The sequence below is a fragment of the Schistosoma mansoni genome, chromosome 6 (genome assembly GCF_000237925.1).
Source record: "Schistosoma mansoni strain Puerto Rico chromosome 6, complete genome".
In the NCBI taxonomy this organism is placed as follows: domain Eukaryota; kingdom Metazoa; phylum Platyhelminthes; class Trematoda; order Strigeidida; family Schistosomatidae; genus Schistosoma; species Schistosoma mansoni.
Window position 1 is genome coordinate 10,261,010 of NC_031500.1, and position 9,505 is coordinate 10,270,514.

At 33.8% G+C, this 9,505-nt stretch overlaps 1 non-coding gene across 1 annotated transcript; it reads left to right on the forward strand.

The window, feature by feature from the left end:
• Positions 1-4,501: 4,501 nt before the first annotated feature.
• Smp_tRNA_01113_Pseudo_TCG.1.1 lies at positions 4,502-4,573 on the forward strand. The gene has a single exon. It is a non-coding gene (tRNA).
• The last annotated feature ends 4,932 nt before the right edge of the window (positions 4,574-9,505 follow it).

Sequence of the window (9,505 nt, forward strand, 5' to 3'; positions counted from 1 at the left end):
ATGCACAACAATATCTTATCCACTTTGAGTGGGAAATTATTTTAAAAGCTCAAATACACATGTGAGAAGTGATAAAATTCCTACTAATGACATTGGACGACTGTTGTGCTACATCACAAGTTGATTGAAGTTAGACAATAACGAAAAGGTTATAATGATCATTTATTTTCCGCCTGACCTGAAAATCCTTCGATTCGATCCTTGATGAGATTTTGGATAAGAACTGTAGATAAGTCCCACGCCTATACGTAATAGCTTATGGCAGCTCATATACAAGTGAGTTTGTTTACATCTAATTTGGCTAAGCCCTTTTGTTAACTTATTTAACGGACAGTCATTCGTACAACAACAACCTATCTATACTAGTGTACCTTTATTATGTACGCTTGAGCATTGCTTACTGCCTACTCATGCATTCATTCTGCTAGACCTATTATGTAATCGCTTAGTTGATTCGGTGATTCACGCTTTTCCATTTGTATATATATGTACATCTTGATCCTGTTCATTATACTGCACTCGGTTACTCGCTGGCTCGATTGATTGATCTCTCGCTCATTCGACTCTTACGCTCACTTACCTGCTTGACGGCACTACTCTTTCATGCTTGCTTAACGTGCCTGTAATTTTGGATATCTGTGTGTGGTCCAATAATAAACGCAATCAACCCTTCGTATTCGCCTTCTGATTTATACACCGTTGGGACGTTATCGAGTAAAGGTTATCAGGACGAACAATATACGAAGTTTAAGGATAATATCGAATAACGACCACCACAAGCTACCCAATGCTACCAGGCTTACAATACTACAACAACAAGAATCAATCTGTGATGAATACTATCTGTAAATTTGAACAAACGCAATCAAACTTCTAGTAAGTTGTATTTGACCTCCTTTGATAGTCTGTAAACCATTAATTCATCAACAATCTTTTTTAATGACTAAATTTTTTTAAAAGAATATTCTTTTTATTACCTTGTTTCTCTTATGAGATTAATCACAACGTGTCTATAATAAAAATAAGACTAAGCAAATGCTTTTTTATGGGTTGTGAGTAATAATTCACTTGTCAGTAGGAAAATTTCAAGATTTTACTACCCTTTATAAAATATATTGTAGGTTAATATTTTAAACAATACTAAGTTAATATTTGTTCCGGGAATATTAAATAAAGCAGTTATTGTTATTAGTATAATTAGTAGTAGTATCCGTTGGTCGGACACCATCAGCAACAATCTACTGTGGCAAAGAACAAACTAGATTCTAGCTGAAGAGAAGATCACGAAAAGACGTTGGAAGTGGATAGGACATGTATTACGGAAATCGCCAAATTTAATCACGAGGCAAGCTCTAACTTGGAATCTTGAAGGGAAATGGGAAAGAGGAAGACCAAAGAATACGGTGTGTCTGGAATTGGAAGCAGATACCAAAAGGATGAACAACCACTAGAAACCACTGGAGAGGAATGTCCAGGACAGAGTTGGATGGAGAATGTCTATGCTCCTCCATAAGGGGTGATAGGCGTAAGTAAGTGAGTAATAATAATAATAGAACATATACATCCTTGTATTTATGAATCCGTGTAAATTATCACACGTTAAAGTGTGCTTAGAGGTAGTTTATACGACATCTTGCTTGACCAAAGTTTCGTAATAATTGAGACTAATTAGTGTGATGTACATGAAATAGTTACAAAATGATTATTCGTTGCGAAATCGGTATGTAAATATTGAAGCATAATCCATGCGATATTAATACGCTTAGACTAGTGGCAACATAACAATTTGATTCACAGAATTTAATCAGTACTGAATAGTAGACAAACATGTCTTTAGTCACTATTAGTCAACGATGAATCAATGTGAACGACAGCATTTACATTCTTGTAAAATTTGTTGATTTATTCTAGTTCACTGAAGTCTTAGATATAACCTTACGTACTCTAAAAAAACTTTAAATGAAATAAACTTTATATTCTAGGATTATAAGCGAAGATGAATGGTGGTTAGCAGTGAAATTCAGGATGCGTGTTTCGTCTCATTTGGGACTCGTCAGCCGGATAGACCTGCATCTCAGAGTTAATGTCACCCCGATACTCGAACTCATTACCTTCCGCTTCAAACTCCATCAAGTTATCCATTTAGCTACTAATTTCTGATTAACCACTAGTTTGTGTAATGGGGTGCAGGATGCACATATACCAACTTGAGACTGGTCAATTGCAGTCCTAAATATCAGTGGGATGATACAAACAAACAATACGAAATGAATTATATTCTAGGTTGGAAATCTTCATTGGGAATCGTGCTTACTAATATGAGTATAAATTAATATGACATTTTGAATATAGAATCCCAATAAATCTTAAGCTACAAAGACTAATTCAGGAGTAATTAATGTTCATTTACTTTTCTTCAACATTAATATCAGATCCAAATGAAACCAATGAAAAAATTTTCGACTTTAACTTTGAATTGTGGCTTATGATCTGTTGAAATTAGACATTAGTGCTGTTTGATGACGACTTAGTATTTTAGAGGTTTGATATGGAGAGACAATTAGAAGTAGGGAAAGGTCAATCGGTGGCAGTCAGAAGTGAATGGAAGTTCGAGTGCATTTCATTTGGGTCAATGGGTCGATTTCCAAAGAATAAACTGATATCTATATATGAATTAGTATTTTTTGCATTTTATTCTGTAGTTCAACACACATTCTCGCTCACTCTAGTGTTTTCGCTCAAATAGTCAGTTGGGGGGATAAGGTTCGTGCATGGCACACCATCTACCAGCATCACAATATCGGATAGATATCGAGTCCACATCAATACTCATTCACATCCCAACTTGGAATCGGAACCAGAACCTTTAAGTTCCACAGTAAATTCTTAGCCATTAAAAATACTTGATCAGTATTAAGTTTCACCATTCCATTTTCAGTCTTTTAGAAATATAACACGATGATCATCACAAACCATCGGTGACAACTGTTTCACTTTCGACATGTCCATATTTTCATCAGTCATAACTTTCTACTAAAACTTTACGAACACTTTGAACTGATTCACTAGTGAGATGAGTATTATGGTTTAACTGAAAGAATTTTATAAAAGATCGGTGAAATTTCTAGATTGTATTTGTCACAGACTAATCTCAATCCTACCTAATTTAAAATGATATCATAACTGGGATTAATTTGTGACGAATGAAGCCGCGAAATTAAAAGTCTAAACTATATAATTTCATGATGATTTTTTACTATCTGAAAGACTAGAGATTGTATGCTTACTTCTGCTGAATTCGAAAACTAGGGGATATAAAAAGAGTCCCTAGCTAATCCACTCAGGTTTCCTTTGGTTCGCTAGTTCATTTCACAAATAAATCTTTATAAAATTCATTTTCAAAATTTTTCGTCCAATAATGTTGAAATTTTCAAAATTGTGCTTTAGTTTTAATTCATTTTGCATTGTTTGTTTGTATCTTTCCACTGATATTTAGGACTGCAATTGATCATTATCAAGTTGGCATATGTGCATTCTGAACCCCATTGCACAAACTAGTAGTTAATCAGAAATTAGTAGCTAAGTGGATAACTCGATGGCGTTTGAAGCGAACGGTACTGGGTTCGAGTTTCGGGGTGATATTAACTCTGAGATGCAGCTCTATCAGTTTGACGAATCCCAAATGAGACGAAACGCGCATCCTATATTACAATACGAGCCACCATCCATTGCTGTTCTAGTTTTTTTTTAAGTTCTTATTATCACTCTCTGTCTCTCATTGAATCAACACAAACTTGAACGGATTTCCGTTGAGTGATAAAAAAGAGAAGTACAAGAATTTCATTTTAATTTTACAAATACGCATCTCTTTTTATGATTGTAACGCTTTTGTTTTTCTTTATTTATTCATTCAATTCATATATGTATAACTGTACATTTGTTTGTTTGCTTGTATAATCAATGGAATCAATGATGAAATGAATTCATTCATTCATTCATTAAGACATTGAAAATTGAATACCAAAGTAAATTATTCTTTCTTTTTCATTAATAAAATCAATATTTGAATTCATTTGGTGTTGTTTGCTTGTATCTTCCCGTTGTTGTTTAGGACTAAAATTGATCAGTATCTTGTTGGCATATGTGTATCCTGTGTGGATTGCCTCGATGTTGTCTTAAGTCACAAGCTTTTTAAGGAAAGATGAATAGTGGCTAGCAGTGGAATCCAGGACATGCATTTCGTACCTGCATCCCAGAGTACATCCAGTTGACGAGTCCTAAATAGGACGAAACGCGCGTCCTGGATTCCACTGCTAGCCACTATCCATCCTTGCTTACAATGCTTGTGAATTAAGATAATATCGAGGCAATACGCACAGTATGCACATATGCCAACAAGAGACTGATCAATTTTAGTCCTAACCGTCAATGGGAAGATTCAAACAAACAATACTAATCGAATTCAAACATCACCCCATTGCACAAGCAAGTGGCTATCAGGACTCAGTAGCTGAGTGGATAACGCGATGGCTTTCGAAGCGAAAGTTGCTGAGTTCCAATCCCGGCGTGATCATCAACTCTGAGATGCAGGTCTATCCGGCAGACGAGTCCCAAATAGGACGAAACGCGTATCCTGGATTCCATTGCTAGCCATTATCCATCTTTTCTTAAAAATCAACACTTGTTTTAATTTCTTATACACATACATATATATAAAATTTATATTGATGTATGCGTCTAGTTGATTGATTATAAAATTTAATGTTCAATATAAAGTAACATAAGTAATAAAAAGTAACTTAAAGTTGACATCTTGAATGATTGTTTAAATTTTGTAAAATTTTATTTCATTTCATTCAATTTCAATTTAATTGAGGGAAAATAAAATTTAAAAAACCCTAATTGGTTTGGACATGTTTATATGCATACATATATATACTGTCTTTCATCTATAAATCAACTGTTTGTTTGTTTGTTGTAAAAGATCATTGACTCTTTCCCTTACAAATACTGTTTTGTTTTTTATATAGTTAAGATCATGAGTCAATTGAAGATAGACCACCATAGAAAACCTGGAAGCACTGGACGACCGTTTCGTCCTATTGTGGGACTCCTCAGCAGTGCACATCTATGATCCCGCCTCATGAGATTTAAGTCCAGGACCTTCCAGTCTCGCGCCAGAGCACTTAACCAATAGACCACTGAGCCGGTGGTCTAGCTTCAATTGACTCATAATTTCAACTATATCAAATTACTAAAATCTCCACAAACCCCCTTCTGTTAAATACTATTTTATTACATTGAATGAACATAATGTTGAAATAGGAGATGACATTCCATGTATTTGTGTGTGTTGTGTGTGCGTGTATGTGTGCGTATATACTAACAATTAATTTGATTAATTTTCTATCAATTTTTTTGATACTTTGTTTATTCATCAATCACCTTGTCCATTATTACTTTTGAATCAAAATTTTATTTGTTTAAATATACATCCTACATTGTTTTCGTTCTTTATACCTTAACGACAAATACAAATTGTCTATTATGTAATTATCATTTTTCACTTGATTGAAATTAGAAAGAAAAATTTTTTTATTTTTCCAATTATTCTGATTAATTTCTTAATTGATTTCCGTTTAGAAAAAGAATAAAATAATGATTCAATACATTTGTATGTATACGCTGATAATCCTGTATAGAAGGGTATTGAAAACTTCTGTTACATCTGTTACATAGAAAGCAACTCCATAGTGAACTACTAATTATCTCTACTATCTGTAAATCATCTATATAACTATGAATAGGCCTCAAGCTAGACTAATGTATGAAGTCATATATAGTGTTATAGTGAAGTTTTTCATATGTTGAGGCATTAATTCAGTATATTTTGAATTTGTATAATAATTTAAACAAATAATGTTAACAAAGATGGATGGTGTCTAGCAGTGGAATCCAGGACGCGCGTTTCGTCCTATTTGTGACTCATCAGCTCGATGTACCTGCATAATGTCAACATTTGATACTTTTCTTACCATTGACTCCTTATAAGTAGAGATGGATAGTGGCTAGCATTGGAATTCAGGACGTGTGTTTCCTGTTATTCAGGACTCGTCAGTTGGATATACCTGGATCACGGAATTAATGTTCGTACTGAGACTCGAACCATGTACCATTCATTCTAAATACCATCATGTTACTCACTTCTTAGTTTAGATCATTTAGTGATAAATTTTTTTTTCATCCAATTAAATATTTCTCGTTATAAATTATATGCAAAGCTAAAAATGATTAGCAGATAGAAACATATCTTTCATAGTTGCAAGCGTGAGTCAATTGAAGCTAGACCACCAAGGAAAACGTGGAGTCCCACAATAGTATGGAACGGCCGTCCAGTGCTTCCAGGTTTTCCTTGGTGGTCTAGCTTCATTTGACTCACGCTTGCAACTATTAAAATGCTAAATCTCCACAAAACCCCTTCTGATAAGAAACATATCTATCACTGATATTTTCAAATCAATAGCATTCGCTAAATCAGCATAGTGATTATCACAAAATATTACCATTCTACAAATAACTTACTTTAAAAATTGAATTCCTTAACAATTAATAAAATAAATTTGGGATGAAACAGTGAACTTGATTATTTAAGGTTAAGTCCGCGCGCAAGACCGAAGATCCTAACTTCGAGTTTCTGCAGTGCGCGATCGTGAATGAGCACCGTTTAGGAGTCCCATACTAGAACGGAACGGCCGTCCAGTGCATACAAGTTCTCAGTGGTTGTCTAGATTACATCAACTCATGAATTCAACTATAAAAATTACTATAATCTCCACAAACCCCCATTTCGATAAATTACTTTAGCTTTGAAGTTGTCATTATCTTTCTATCGCGGCATTTGAATGAATATTGACAACAATAAAGCAAATTCATTGTTGATGGACTGAACTATTGAATAATCTTGTAGAAATATCATCAGTTTACTTCTTTCAAAAGTTTATATTAATGATATTGTCTTATCGAAACTCTATTCACATCTGTACACAGAATCTAACTCAGACATATTTACACGTATACTGTCAAATTATTTAGCATGATATCACTTTTTATAACGAGCTATAGATCCACTTATGAATGTAAATACATTCAAATTGGTTCATACAATTCCACGAGAATATCCTCAATTTGTCTTCATCATCCCAAAATTCCCTAGCTGAGATTATTAAGTACAGTTTTTCATAAACACGTGCATTGATCATTAAATGATGGAAACGAGTGATGAAAACTGAAAACAATTATTGAAATGTGTTTGGTTACATCATATGTTGTCATCAGTTTTCGATCCAGTCTAGTTGACAGGAACACTACACAACTGTTTCATCTATATTCACCACTATCCTAACAGTCTGTATCTAGTGAAATTCAATTATGGATTACTTGATAACCACTTTATTAGTTCACATTTAAATTACATAATATATACACACCGATTATAAAGATTGGAATGAAGTGGTAGGATAAGATTGGTTGTGGAACTTGTTGACTGTGATCGATTAAGCTGGATGTAAACTGATGTGAAATGATGACGAGATTAGCTCCACTTATTCAGTCTGTTCGTGTATCTGTGTGTGTGTGTGGTTGAGAGTGTATTTACAAATCAAACTAAAACAAGTAACTCGATTTTACATCTTCACAATTGCAAAATCAATTGTGATGTGAACTAGTCAACTAGTATTGTGTATTGTGAAATAAATCGGTTACATTGATTCTGTCAACAATTTTCACAGTGCCTGTTTGTCAGTTGAATGACTTCACTGTCGACCCATCTCATTGCAAACAAAATCATTTATTTAGACTGTAATATTTACACAGATGTTTATCACCAACTATCAATGTGTACAACTCGATAATGTGAACAATGTGTTTGATTACTGAACGGTTGATTTCATTCGAATTCATCCATCGTTGTTGTAAACTGAATCAAGATACTTCGAACTCAAGATGTTAATTATTCAAAGTTCAACTGTCTACATCAAATTACTCCAATATCACACTGTTTTGATGAAGCCTATCAAAGACAAATTGGTATCAACTGAGATTGATGTGTTGAAGTCATATCATTACGTTTGTTAGACCATACTTTGTGTATGTGAAATGAATTCATGTTTATGTGCAAACTGGCAATCTCGTTTGTCTGTTGTTTATTTCGGTTTTTTCTAAGGATGGGAATAACAATTTTGAATGACACTGTTACCGTTTTACCGCCTTCTCTTTTCATCAATAATTGAAAGCCGAAAGAGTTGTAAAATATAGTCCATCAGAAATTTATACTGAATTGAATTGGAACAGATATATTGCTGGTCATATACTAATGTGTGAACATGATCTGGAGAGTGAAAATGAAACTGGGTGATGAATATGATTGAATTTTTCAAACATTCAGGTTTCTTTGTACAACAAATTACTCAACTACGATTGCTCGACCTAAACATTCGAGCATCATTCGATTTAAGACGCAGCTCAATCTTAATTCAATTTGTTCTACTAATCGACCAACTTCACATGTCCCAGTTCCTCACTGTTTTTAATATCTTCTTTCCACATGTAGATACTTCTGCGAGTTTTGATGTTGAACAGGAATCCCATACGATTACGTTGTTTATTATACCTCTTCACATGAATAAATTCAGATAAAGCTGAATAGGTTGGTGTTGTGAAACACCAATGTATACCATCAGTGAATAAACTATTTGATGGATATTCCATCCGAAAGAAATGGAATTACCCATTGGTGGTCACATATGACGTCGCTTATGTTCAATCTCCTTGTCTTACTAATCTATGAATAAAATTAACTGTGTGTTTTTAAGATTGACGAGTATGATGGATGTGTATTGTGAAATAAATGGTGTTACACTGTAAAATGTTGTCAATACTACTGATGCATGTTGCATACAACTTGTAATTCACACGATCAACAGTTCTGTGATAAATGTTCAGTCAAAATAATTGATGAATCAGATGTTTGTTAGTCATGTGCCCTTGACTGGTTGTCTAAAAACTCCATCCTACATTTATTAACATGAACATGTCTGTGTAATATAGATGTACATTCTGTTAAACACTATTTTCAAAACGGATTGATATTTTCTTGAATGTAGTTTTCAGTGTGTACGTGATTATGAGTTACTTAGATAATTTTCATCACGAAAGTATTTCGTTTGATGGTTGAGGTACAGAATTTGTAAACTTACGCGTATATGTAATGGAGACAATTAGAATTGATTGTTCATATGGGTGTTGTATTCAACATAACAACTAGCCATTCTCTATTTGTGACAGTGAATCGAGTGCAAATGCGTCAAAATAGTCGTTTGATTAGAAGTTCTCATGTATTTGTACTATGGGTAACTGTGCTATAGAAGATGCTCGTATTAACAGTGTTTCAGAAGACATGCACTCAAATCGATACCCCAACATATACAAATGATACATCACAGACATA